Raw genomic sequence first — 14226 nt, 5'->3', positions numbered from 1 at the left:
TGTGTCTCTGCCTCTCTCTCTCTGTCTCTGTGTGTGTGACTATCATAAATAAATAAAAATTAAAAAAAAAATAGCCTTTAAAAAAAAAGAAAGAGGCATGTTCAGGTGTGTGGAGTATTGGCATAGTCTCAACCATCTCCACACTCTTGATCCTCCCCTAGAAATCCTGTGTCTTTGTACTATAAAGATTTTATATAAATGGGGAAAATTGAAACCATTTTCTGCTCAGATCATTCCAGGTTTGCATTTAAAACAGATTTCTAAATTCAATAAAATAAATCGGCTGTGCTCAGTTAACTCACTACTTTGTAATATATTCCACTGCATAAATAAGATTAACCCTAGATGGGATCCCTGGGTGGCGCAGCGGTTTGGCGCCTGCATTTGGCCCAGGGCGTGATCCTGGAGACCCGGGATCGAATCCCACATCAGGCTCCGGTGCATGGAGCCTGCTTCTCCCTCTGCCTGTGTCTCTGTCTCTCTCTCTCTCTCTCTCTCTCTGTGACTATCATAAGTAAATAAAAATTTAAAAAAAAATTTAAAAAAAAGATTAATCCTAGATAATACATTTTAAAATGCATGAGAGAGGGGCACTTGGGTGGCTCAGGCTCAGTTTGTTAAGCATCTGACTCTTGATTTCAGCCCAGGTCATGATCTCAGGGTGGTGAGATGGAGCCATGTGTCCGGCTCAGTGCTCAGGGCTCAGCATAGAATCTGCTTGAGATTCTCTCTCCCTTTCCCTCTGTCCTTGCTCCCGCCCACCCCCCCCCCGCCCCCCTCATACATGTACCACTCTCTCTCTCAAATAAATAAATAAATAAACAAACAAACAAATAAAATCAATCTTTAATTTTAAAAATGCCTAGGAAGAAACAATTGAAGTCTAAATAATGCAGGGCTTTGCCATGGTTTATGTTCGAAGCCCTGAGATCCTAGGAACTAGATGCAATAGTGCTACAGAATTCAAATATAATTATTAATTGAATTGGAAAAACGACTACTTAGAGAAAATGTCATTGCTAAAAAAAAATAGCATCCAATCCAGTGGTTCTCTCTTACCAAGCAGATGTATTGAGAGTGTGGCTGACCCTTGAATAACATGGGTTTGACTGTGCAGGCCCACCATGCATGAGGATTTTCTCCAGGAAATACATTTACTCTTTCTTATGGTTTCTGTAAGAACATTTTCTTCTCGCTTTTTCTCAGGACGGTAGAGGCCGTGTAGCGTCACCATTACTCTGAGGAGAGAGCAGTCGGTAGTGGAGTGCAAAAATGCAGAGCAATAAAACCTTTAACTTGGAGAAGCAAAACCATACTCCAAGGAAGCATCATCAGCATCACCACCAGCAGCACCACCAGCAGCACCACCAGCAGCCACCACCACCACCAATACCTGCAAATGGGCAACAAGCCAGCAGCCAAAATGAAGGCTTGACTATTGACCTGAAGAATTTTAGGAAACCAGGAGAGAAGACCTTCACCCAACATAGGTGGCTCTTTGTGGGCAATTTTCCTCCTGATATCACTGAAGAGGAGATGAGGAAACTATTTGAGAAATATGGGAAAGCAGGCGAAGTCTTCATTCATAAGGATAAGGGCTTTGGCTTTATCTGCTTGGAAACACGAACCTTAGCGGAGATTGCCAAAGTAGAATTGGACAACATGCCACTTCGTGGAAAGCAGCTGCATGTGCACTTTGCCTGCCATAGTGCATCCCTTACAGTCCGCAACCTTCCTCAGTATGTTTCCAATAAACTGCTGGAGGAAGCCTTTTCTGCGTTTGGCCAGGTGGAAAGGAAGACCCTCAGGAAAAGGCATTGTTGAATTCTCAGGGAAGCCGCTGCTTGGAAAGCTCTGGACAGATGCAGTGAAGGCTTCTTCCTGCTAACCACATTTCCTTGGCCTGTGACTGTGGAGCCCATGGACCAGTTGGATGATGAAGAGGGACTTCCAGAGAAACTGGTTATAAAGAATCAGCAATTTCACAAGGAGCGAGAGCAGCCACCCAGATTTGCACAGCCTGGCTCCTTGGAGTATGAGGATGCCATGCACTGGAAGGCACTGATTGAAATGGGGAAGCCGCAGCAGGACCAAGTGGACGGCAACATCAAGGAAGCTCGTGAGAAGCTGGAGATGGAGATGGAGGCTGCTCGCCACGAGCACCAGGTCATGCTAATGAGACAGGATTTGATGAGGTGCCAAGAAGAACTTAGGAGGATGGAAGAGCTGCACAACCAAGAAGTGCAAAAATGAAAGCAACTGGAGCTCAGGCAAGAGGAGGAGCGCAGGCGCCGAGAGGAAGAGATGCGGCGGCAACAGGAAGAAATGATGCGCGACAGCAGGAAGGATTCAAGGGAACATTCCCTGATGCAAGAGAACAGGAGATATGAATGGGCCAGATGGCTATGGGAGGTGCTATGGGCATAAACAATAGAGGTGCCATGCCCCCTGCTCCAGTGCCAGCTGGTACCCCAGCTCCTCCAGGACCTGCCACTATGATGCCAGATGGAACCTTAGGATTGACCCCACCAACAACTGAATGCTTTGGCCAGGCTGCTACAATGGAAGGAATTGGGGCAATTGGTGGAACCCATCCTGCATTCAACCATTCAGCTCCTCGAGCTGAATTTACTCCAAACAAACGTTGCCAATACTAATACAAATTTCAATGTCTAGTTTCTCAAAAACCCTTAAAAGCAGGACCCTTTTTGGACTAGTCAGAATTCTTCCCTGGAAAAGTGTTGGGATTCCTCCCAATAGTTAGGTGTTCCTTGCCTGTACTACTCTGAGGGAGTTTACTGGAAGCTGAAGGCAAGGGAGGGGCGATATTTAACAATTCAGTTCTGTGTGGTATATCGTTTAACTAATTGATTCTGTGTGGTGCATTCCTGAAGTCTCATGTGATTGTTGAGGGTCTTGGTGGGGGGTGTGGAACCATGGCAAAATGGATCCAGTTAGAGCCCCCATTAATTTTGATCATTCCATTCTTGTCCATCCTGTTCTTTTTGCTTTCTCATTCTTATTCTTTTCTCATCCTCCAACCCCATAGACACTGCCACATACACCACAAAAACAAACATCCCTCAATGACCTTAGCCCCATTCCATTCACTCACAGGTAGGAATTCAGGCAAATGTCCACAGAGGTCGCAGACAACATACATATGATTCTGTTGTATCCCATATATTACCCCTTCATGTCCTAAGGAAGACCTTTCTCTTAGAGATTTTTCATTTTAGTGTATCTTTTAAAAATCTTGTGTTGGGTAGCCCTAGTGGCTCAGTGGTTTGGCGCTGCCTTCACCCCAGGGCCGGATCCTGGAGACCCAGGATCGAGTCCCATGTTGGGCTCCCTGCATGGAGCCTGCTTCTCCTTCTGCCTGTGTCTCTCTGCCTCTCTCTCTCTGTCTCTCATGAATAAATAAGTAAAATATTTTTAAAAAGAAAAAAAAAACATAAAAAATCTTGTGTTAAGTTGCCTCTATCTTTTTTCTGGGTAAGGACAACCCAGGAATGGCCCTTTTATGTCTATGATGCTGTTCACAGCTTTTGATAGGCCTAGTACAATCTTGGGAACAAGGTTGCTGTATGCTGAAGGTCAGACAGTAGCTCTTAGCCTTGCCTATCTTAGGTAGTTATGCTGTGCATTTTTTTTATTGGTGTACCATGTTTGATTTGTCCCTGATACCTTTGGAGTTTTTCTGAGAAATGGAGCAGTAATGCAGCATCAACTTATTAAAATACGTTTTAAGCCTTTTTTTAAAAAAAAAGAACATTTTCTTCTCCATAGCTTACTTTATTGTAAGAATATGGTATATGATACATATAACCTACAAAATATGTGTTAATTGACGCTTTATGTTATTGGTAAGGTTAATAGTAGACTGTTAGTACTTAACAATAGGCTATTAATAGTTACATTTTGGGGGAGTCAGAAATTATTTATGGATTTTAACTGTGCAGAGCGGTCAGCACCCCACATTATTCAAGGGTCATCTGTATATCTCAACTGACCCAGTATCTCCAGATAACAGAGAAATTCAGGGAGGAGTTATAGGTAATCACCAATTCATTATTAAGGCAAAGCCTAAGCAATGGTCCTGCTCTAACATGGTCCTGCTGCCTCTGCATGGGCAGCTCTAAATGCACAGAGAAGGAGGTAGAGAGAGGGAAGCAAGCCAACTTGCTCTGTTTGAGCAGCAGCCCTTCTTGAGAGATGTCTGAAGAAACAACCAACTTAGTGAAGCACCATCTCTAAATCGTAAGAGAAAAAAAAAAAAGCAAACTGAGTAAATGAACAGTGTTAGACTAGCTAAGGTATGATGTTCTCTAAGAGTCCACCTCTGCAGAAAAATGCAAAAGAAAACTCAAAAAGTAATGCAGAAACAGTTGTGAAATCAGTCATCCTCCAGTAGAAATGTTCATCTCTTAAAAATTATGATAGGGGATCCCTGGGTGGCGCAATGGTTTGGCGCCTGCCTTTGGCCCAGGGCACGATCCTGGAGACCCAGGATCGAGTCCCACGTCTGGTTCCCGCTGCAGGGAGCCTGTTTCTCCCTCTGCCTGTGTCTCTGCCTCTCTCTCTCTCTCTCTCTCTCTGTGACTATCATAAATAATAAATAAAAAATTAAAAAAAAAGAAAAAAAAATTATGATAGGATGGGGCGCCTAGTTGGCTCAGTTAGTTAAGTGTCTGACTCTTGATTTTTTTAAATATTTTTTTAATTTTTATTTATTTATGATAGTCACAGAGAGAGAGAGAGAGAGAGGCAGAGACATAGGCAGAGGGAGAAGCAGGCTCCATGTGCTGGGAGCCCGACTTGGGATTCGATCCCAAGTCTCCAGGATCGCGCCCTGGGCCAAAGGCAGGCGCCAAACCGCTGCGCCACCCAGGGATCCCTGACTCTTGATTTCATCTCCAGTCTTGATCTCAGAGTTGTGAGTTTGAGCCATGTTGGGTGTGGAACCTACTTTTAAAAAAAAAATGCCAATGAGAAAAAAATGCAGCTGAGAAATCTCTTATAGGGGACACAGGAGCACTTTCTCTCTGAACAGGATGTGTGGCCAATATTTGAGTTTAATATTTTTATGGGCTGTGTTAGTGGACTGGGAGCAGACTTGGGCTTGATGTAGGATGTCTTTTATAGGGAAAATGCACTAATATAGTATACCTTGTGTTAATAAAGACAATAATGAAAAAGTAAATAAAACTTACAGTCCTACAAGCAAATCTGAAACATGGAGAAATGTAATCGGCAATTCTGGACTAATCACATCTCAAGAGCGAGCAATGGAGAATACTAAAACATAGTTTATTTGCTGCTTTTTTCTTCCTTGTGGGAGTTTGTGTCAAATGGTGTCGTGGATTCCCTTGAAATGACAATAGTATCTGCATATCAGTGGTCAAACCCACCTCCACGCAGTACAAGCTAAAACGTGGCCTGACTCTGTAGCAGGGGGCTCTAGCTGGATGAAGTGGGAGCAGTTTCATTAATTTCCAAAAAGTGAAGATGCAGAATCTCTGTACAGATGGTTACAGGGACTCTGGGGATGAATGCCCTCCTCTGTTATCATAAAGCTCTGTTTGGGAAAGCTTGAGTCCACTGGTTAGCATAATCATAATATCAACAGTATCCACTGCCATCCCTGTTGCTGCTGCAAACATGTACATGGGTTTTTACAGAAGAGGAAAATTTTACTATCCCATTCAGACTTCCAAACAACCATTGATGATTGATGACCATTTTATTTTATTTTAATTTTTTTAAAGATTTTATTTCAGAGAGAGAGGGCACTCACAAGTAGTGGGAGGAGCAGAGGGAGAAGCAGACTCTGCTGAGCAGGGAGCCCAATGCAGGGCTCTATCCCAGGACCCTGAGATCATGACCTGAGCTGAAGGCAAATGCTTAATTGACTGAGCTACCCAGGCGCCCCAACTGATAACCTTTTTTTTTTAAGATTTTATTTATTCATGAAAGACACAGAGAGAGAGTGAGGCTGAGACACAGGCAGAGGCAGAAGCAGGGTCCATGCAGGGAGCCTGATGTGGGACTCAACGCCGGACCTCCAGGATCACACCCTGGGCTGAAGGTGGCGCTATACCGCTGGGCCACCGGGGCTGCCCCTGATAACCATTTTAATATGAAAACACACACACATACCAGTTTAACAGAAAGGTTAGAAAATGAAGTGGAAAGAATTTCTCAGAAACCAGAACAAAAATACAAAATGAAAAATAGGAGAGGATAAAGAAATTAGTGTAGTAAGAAAGTCTAACATCCAATAATATGAATTCCAAAAATTTTCAAGGAAGTGGAAGGAAAGTATAAAGAAATAATACAAGAAACCATCCCAGTTTTAAAGCCTCAGGATCCATTGAGTGGCCAGGACATTGGATGATAATAAATGACCCAGCAGGGCATACCATCACAGAAATTTAGCATCAGGAATAGAAAGAATATTCTGAAAGCTGTTAGAGTAAAAGTTAGAAGTCACACAGAATTGCGTCAGATTGCAGTAGTAATAACTGGTCAATGGGGGGGAGGGGAGATCCATAGAAGTGTCTTCAAAATTCAGAGGGATAACCAAAAAAGGAGAAACAAGCCCAGGACCCATTAACTGATGAACAGATAAATAAAAGTGGCATAGCGATACAAGGGAGCCTTGCTTGGCAGTAAAAAGGGATGAAACAGTGAGGTGCTACAACATGGATGAGCCTTGCAAGCATGATGCTCGGGAGCCAGTTATAATAGACCACATATTATAGGATTCCATTTATAGGGAGGGAATGGGAAGTGACTGCTAATGGATATGCAGTTTCTTTGGGGGAAATAAAAATGCTTTGCTCTCAATTCTCAGGGCTATTCACTGTTCCAGTGTGATCATTTGATTATTATACTCATTTGACCATTATAACTTTGTTGTTTTGCATGCTAAGATCTCTTGAAGAATCATCAGACTAAATGCAAGTGTCTTTTGGAATGGCCACACTTTATTGTTAACTAAAACATCAGTTATCAGTTATTCCCTTGTTAGAGTTTAGCTGCCTGGTAGCATGTGAGAACCTCCCATGCCCAAACTTGCCAGTCAGGGATACTTGTACCTACTTACCTGTCCTGCAAAGCCCAATGATGAGTGGTGGGAAGGAGTCTTTTCAAGTGGCTGAGAAATGAGGCGGTAGGGAAAACACTCAGCTCTCCTTGCAGGGGAGGCAACAAAGAGGACAATATTTCTTTTATCTACACTTGCAAAGACCTTTGATTCATTTATCTACCTGTTGTTTTGCTTACTACCACCTGGATGCAGGTACCGTGCCAGAGGCAGGAATATAGAGATGGATAAGCTATCAACTGCTCCTGAGGAGTTCTCCATATCTTGAGAAAAGTAGCAGGATGCTTGAAACACAAGCAGGACCTTGTATTTTGGTCCTCATATTTTTGCCAAATTTGGTCTATTCCAGTAAGAGCTTATCACCCTTCCTCAACTCTTACCCACTTGGTGTCATTAATTGAAAATTAAGGCAACTTCTTGTTTCATAGTAAAAATACATGGCATGGAAGGATTAGATGGCTGTGACGCTGTGGCCCTCTGTCTAGGATGACACATCCTGGCTAAGTCTGCATCAGTCAACAAATATTTATCAAGTTGTTTCTATGGGCCATGTTCTTGGAACAAGACAGACGAGGTCCCTTCACTTTGGCTGGAGGAGGAAGGAGGTGAAGTAGGGACTACTTTGGATAGAAAGAGCAAGGACAGGTGTCTCTCAAGGATGAGAATGAGACACCCAGGCTATGAACAAGTATTTTCCACCACACTGCACTGGGGGCACGCATGATCAGTCTTGCTCCACGGAGGAGGAGGAAATAGACTTTCACCCCCACTTTCTCCTGCTCCACCCCAGTCATTTTCTGTCTCCCACTCCCATGTCCCTCAGATGTGAAACAGCAGAGGACCATGGGTCAGATTGGAGAGGGAATGAGATCCAAGGTGAGTGTTAAAGAACAAGGAGGAAGTAGAGGTGGAAGAGAGGAACAGGATAGGTCTGGAAGCAGGGGTCTCCTTGCTTCTCTGCTGTTCTCTGGTCATTTGCCTGAAACGCTACACCTCTCCAAAGAATGGAGACTTATTCTTGTCCCAAGAGAAGGCTTGCATAAAACATTTTACTGATTTCTGAGCATTTGAAAAGTGTGTGGGAATCTCCCCCACCCAAGCTCACCAGCCAAGAATGCTCGTATCTCCTTACCTATCCTTCAGAGGCCAATGGCAGGTGGTGGAAACTAGTCTTTTCAGGTGGCCGGGGAGGCAGGAGGGGGAAACACACACCTCTCTCTGCACAGGAGGTAACAGATAGGATGGGCTCCCATGTTGTGCCTGCAAACATTAACACACATTCATAAAAAGCTGGGCTTTTACAAAGCATGAGGCCCTCAGTCTGTCATCAACCAGGCTGGGAAACTGGGATCCCACCTGAGCCATCCTTCTTCTTCAGGACACTTCACCAACCTGGCCTCTGAGAACCATAAATAAAGATCACTACGAATGGCTTTTCTGTCTGACCCTTTAACCTGAAATAAAAATAAAGCTTGGAGAATGTAATCCTGACTCAAGTCTCCTTCATGGGCTGCTCCTTCCCTTACCTGTTGACAGGTGCCTGCCAGACCTCACAGTTACCTTTGATTTAGCTGTAATGGCATCTCCACACTTAGCCAAGGTCTGCCCTGTAATCCTTTCCAAAGCTTAAGTCAATTTATATGGTAACCTGAGAGCCATTTCTTGCTTCCAAATGATGTCACTGTCTGTTAACACATACTAGAATGATCGCCAAACTCATGCTTAGGGCAACGGAACAGATCACTCTCGAAGCCAGAGCTGGGTTAAAACAAATATTTGACAAATTTTCAAAATAAAAAAGAAGCTCTGTTCCCATATGCCTTTTTTGATAAACTCCTGTGGTATTGCAATACTTATTTTCAGAGAACCGAGAGTAGTTCTTCTGAATCAAATTCTGCACCTGAGAAGTTGACATGTATTTATGGAGGTAAAGGTGGCAGATTTGAAACTGAGTCAGAGAATCACAGACATAATGACTAAAACCTCCAGGTGAATTTGAAACCACATATTTTTCTCCATTTGAACTCCGAAGTGAGTTTGCATTAATAAAAGCCCCAGCATTTGTTTGTTTGACCACAGTTCCTGGTACAAAAGGGTTTTAAATTTCTTTGTTCCCAATTTATTTGGGGTCCTAGAGTGAACAGGGTAGTAGTTTCTTTGTGCTAAATGGTATCTACTAACCATTTTGTTATAGGACAAATGGACTATATTGATTAAGTGGTGGACAGAGATCTGTGTTCGTGATGATGTGTTCACATTGTGCTTTCTTTTATTTATTTATTTATTTTAATTAATTAATTAATTAATTAATTAATTAATTAATTTAATTTTCATTTATTCATGATAGTCACACACAGAGAAAGAGAGGCAGAGACACAGGCAGAGGGAGAAGCAGGCTCCATGCACCGGGAGCCCGACATGGGACTCTATCTCAGGTCTCCAGGATCACGCCCCGGGCCAAAGGCAGGTGCTAAACTGCTGCACCACCCAGGGATCCCCTGTGCTTTTTTTTAAATGTATGAAAATGATTAACCTAAAGAGTCTTTGGCTTTAAATTTTATGAATACATCTAACTCCAAAATATCAATGTTCTCCTTCCCTACTGTATTGTTTTCCTATTGCTGCTATAGTAAGTTACTGCACACTTAGTGTTTAAAGGAATACAAATGTATTCTCTTAGAGTGTCGGGAGTCAGAAATCTGAAATCAAGGTGTTAAGAGGGCTATGTTTCTTCCAGAGTTTGCGGGGAAGAATCCGTTTTCTTGCCTTCCCCATCTCCTAGTGGTCCCCTGCTTTCCTAGGCTTGTGGTCCCTTCCCTCTGTGTCTAAAGCACACCATTCCAACCTCTGCTTCTGTCCTTGCTGCTATTTCTGACTCTGATCTTTCAGCCTCCCTCTTACAAGCACCCTTGTGATTCCTTTGGGCCCACCCAAATAATCCAGGATAATCTCCCATCTCAAGATCCTTAACTTAATCACACCTGCAAAGCCCCCTTTACCATGTAAAGTAGCATATTTCCAAATCCCAGGGATTAGAACACCAGGCGTCTTTGAAGGGGCGTTATCCAGCCTACTACAACCACTTTCACAAGTATTTCCGAACCAGGGAGCTGGAAGGCAGACTTCCAGAAGCATAGCTGAGATGCAGATGAAAAGCTGTTTACACACCCAGAGCACACCCCTCACTGCGGCTCACTCCAGGAGACAGCTTTTCTGTCTGCCCTCCACCGAAGCCTTCTCCCCAGCACATCACGGCAGCTCTGCTTCTTGCTGCGGGGTGGCCAAAAGGGTACTGGACCTGATGGGGCTTTAAGCAAGACCGTTGATCTCCTGAGGGCGGTTTCCTCATGTACAAAAGGGAAATAACTACACTGGTCACAGCCTCAAGGGGTGAATGAGGCGGGTGCTAAAAGTGCTTCATTAGCTGGAAAGATTTTGTAAGCACGGACTCCAGCAGGACTCATTTTAAGGTCGTGAGAGGAAGAAGAGACTTGAGATCTAGGGTTCCAAACCCTCATGACAGATATGACATCTGGGGCTCATGTGCCATCGTCGGTCACAGAGCTCATGACTGGTTCCGTGTTCTTTCCATTGCAACCCAATACAGTGGTGATGTGTTCCACTCAGTACACCGTGAGCCACTCACCAGGTTTCTCTACCCAGGTGGGTCTTGAGGCCCCCTCCACCGTTCCTGCTAACCAGACTTCTGCCCCCACCCCCTGCAGTGTTGATAAAGTGAAACTAAGAGCCACACATGGTAGCACCTGGATTCTCTTGAGTCTGTACCTCTCTTCTGTTTCTTACAGCTGATGTTCATTTAGTCCTCTCTTTTCCATCTACTCTGTTTAAAACCCTTACTAACCCTTACTGATTCTTGTTTTTCACCATCTTCTAGGGTTTTTTTTTTTAAGATTTTATTTATTTGAGAGAGAGAGAGAGAGCACACAGAGGGAGAGAGAGAGAGAGAGAAGCAGACTCCACACTGAGCAGGGAGCCCAACTTGGGACTCAGTCCCAGGACCCTGAGATTAGGACCTGAGCCAAAGGCAGGTGTTTAACTGACCGAGCTATTCAGCACCCCACTATCTTCTAGTTTCTTAAGGTAGAAGCCAAGATCGTTGATTCAGGTAGGTTGCTTGATGGAATATAGGATACTTGGTTAAATTTTAATTTCAGATAGTCTTTTAGTATAAGCATATCTCAAACATTTCATGGGGCATTGTCTACACTAAATAAAATTTCATTGTCTATCTAAAATTCAGATTCATCTGAGTGTCCTGTATTTTTAATAACAAACTATAGAAGTGATTCCTGAAAGTCTCATCTTTATCCTGTATTTTTATTTGCTAAGTCTGGCAACACTTTCTTAAGACCTTTCTTCATTTCTTTCTCTTTTTTTTAATTTTTAAAAAAGAATTTACTTATTTGAGAGGAGAGAAAGAGATAGCACAATTGAGGTAAGGGGCAGAGGGAAAGGGAGAAGCAAACTGCCGGCTAAGCAAGAGAGCTCAATGCAGGGTTCCACCCCAGGACCCCAAGCAGATGCCCAACCAACTGAGAGCCACCCAAGCGTTCAATGAGATTTTTCTTCATTTGTAATATAAGTATTTAATGTTATAAATTTCTCTCTAAGCTTTATCTGCATCACACAAATTTTGATGTTATTTTTCCATTTAGTTTAATATCTTTTTAATATCCCTTTTTATTTCTTCTTGAGTTATTTAAAACTATGTTATTTAGTTTTCAAATATTTGGAGATTTACCAGACACATTTGATTTCTATTTTAATTCCATTGTGGCCAGAGTACATGTTTTGCTTGATTTTATTCCTTTTAAATTTGTTGAGACTTGCTTATGGCCCAGAACATAGTCCACCATGGTAAATGTTCCATGTGAATTTGAAAAGAATGTATATTTTGCCATTGTTGGTTGGAGTCTTCTAAAATGTCAATTCAGTCAAGTTGACCAAGTCTTCTTACTGATTTTCAGTCTACTTATTCTGTCAAATATGGATAGAGGCATATTGAAATCTCCAACTTTAACTGCAGTTCATCTATTTCTCCTTGTAGTTCTATCAGTTTTGTTTCTATGTTGCTGAAGCTCTGATATGAGATGCTAAATCTTTAGGATTGTCCCATCTTCTTGAAGAATTGATCATATCATCATTATAACATTACTTTCTTTTCTTTGGAATCTGAAATCTTCATTGTCTGATGTTAATATAACCATACCAACCTTTTCTTTTTCTTTTTTTAAAGATTTGATTTTAGAGAGAAAGAGAAAAGAAAGAGAGAGCAGGGGGAGAGGCAGAGAAAAAGGCAGAGAATTTTTTTTTTAAGATTTTATTTATTCATGAGAGAGAGAGGCAGAGACAGAGGCAGAGGGAGAAGCAGGCTCCATGCAGGGAGCCCAACATGGGACTCAATTCTAGGTCTCCAGGATCACGTCCTGGGCTGAAGGCAGCGCTAAACCACTGAGCCACCCGGGCTGCCCAAAGACAGAGAATCTTAAGCAAACTCCACACTGAGTGTGGAACCCACCGTGGGGCTCAGTATCACGAACTCTGAGATCATGATCTGAGCCAAAACCAAGAGTTGGACACTTAACTGACTGAGCCACCTAGGCACTCCCCGTTTTCCTTTTCTTTTTAAAGATTTTATTTATTCCTGAGAGACAGAGAGAGAGAGAGAGAGGCAGAGACCCAGGCAGAGGGAAAAGCAGGCTCCATGCAGGGAGCCCCACGTGACATTCGATCCCAGGTCTCCAGGATCACTGGGCCAAAGGCGGCGCTAAACTGCAGAGCCACCCGGGCTGCCCCCATTTTCTTTTTAGTGTTAGCATGGTATATATTTTTCCATAATTTAATTTATTTTATATTTATATTTAAATCATGTTTCTTGTAAGCAACATCTAGTTGCTTTTTATTCAATCTGATAGTCTCTGACTTTTCATTGTGGTGTTTGGACAGTTTTCCTGTATTTTTATGTCAGACATTTAAAGTAGCTCTTTTGCCTGGAAGAAGGAATACCAATATACATATACTGATCAAAAGGTCTGGCCTTAAGTGCTATAAAAAAAAATAAAATGTTTTCAAGAGTCACATTTCATTATTGATGTATTTATCTACTTGCATTTGTTCTTAAAACTTAAATCAATACAAAACCCACCATGTTTTAATATTTAGGTTTATGGGCCCCTCTCCCAAAGAGTCTGATTTAAGTCTCGGTCTGGTCCTGGAGCCTGTGCTTCATGACACAAACTGCGCCTCTCTCTGCCATCACTGTGGTAACACCATGGCAGGAAGTTCTCAGATCACAGTTGGAGGAACACTAGGAAAGCAGCCAGGTTCACTAGAAATACCATCATCTGTTTTTCTTTTATTTTTTGAGGTTATCAAAAGTAGTGAATAATTATACTGAGGTTTGCCTTTCCATTCTCAGCTGTGGGACAACATGAGCCAATTTCCTTTTAATTCAAGCCAATTTCCATTGACATAAATTGAGCTCTCTGGGGAAGCAAATTTATTCTTCAGGGCTAGGTCTCCATCCTTTAGCAGAATCTTTGTTACCAAGAAATGAAAGAGAAGAAGAAAACTACTCAAATGAAATCTGAATTTAATGAGGACAAAAGGTTTTAATGATTTATTTAATTGCAACAATAACAGCATATGTATATAATAGGAGAAAGTATCTTGCATTTGCCAGTCATCTATTTTGAAACCTTTTCTTGTTATTGTTGTTGTGGTTGGTGGTGGTGTTAGAGATTTTTTTGCTCATGCTGATTTTTTCCCTCTGGAGTCTTTCTTCCCAACTACCCCCTATCATGGCCCAGCTGAATCTTGCCCATTCTTCAGGGCCAGCCCAAATAAGTTCCTTTCTACGGTTCTGCTTCTCAGATTTAATATAAAGCTAGAGTTGTTTATGCAAGTTGGTCATTTGGTAAATGATTTTCAGCCCCTTGGTATGCTGGACCCATAACACTAGAACAAATCAGCTTTGGAAGCCAGATGTCAAATGAGGAGAAGAAATTACAACCTGGGCCCGTAAATTGGGGGAAAAAAGTATTGGTTCCCTGGATGCTGGGATGGATGGGAAGTCCCACCTGCCAGAACAGGTGCTG

The 14226-nt window shown here is 42.5% G+C and overlaps 1 pseudogene; it reads left to right on the top strand.

Annotated features, from left to right (window-relative positions):
• Positions 1 to 1258: 1258 nt before the first annotated feature.
• LOC129511073 (non-POU domain-containing octamer-binding protein-like) lies at positions 1259 to 2657 on the top strand (annotated as a pseudogene).
• The last annotated feature ends 11569 nt before the right edge of the window (positions 2658 to 14226 follow it).

This window comes from Nyctereutes procyonoides, unplaced genomic scaffold (assembly GCF_905146905.1).
Source record: "Nyctereutes procyonoides isolate TBG_1078 unplaced genomic scaffold, NYPRO_anot_genome, whole genome shotgun sequence".
NCBI lineage: Eukaryota > Metazoa > Chordata > Mammalia > Carnivora > Canidae > Nyctereutes > Nyctereutes procyonoides.
Note: the sequence above shows the minus strand (reverse complement) of the source record. Positions and strands in the feature narration are given on the sequence as shown.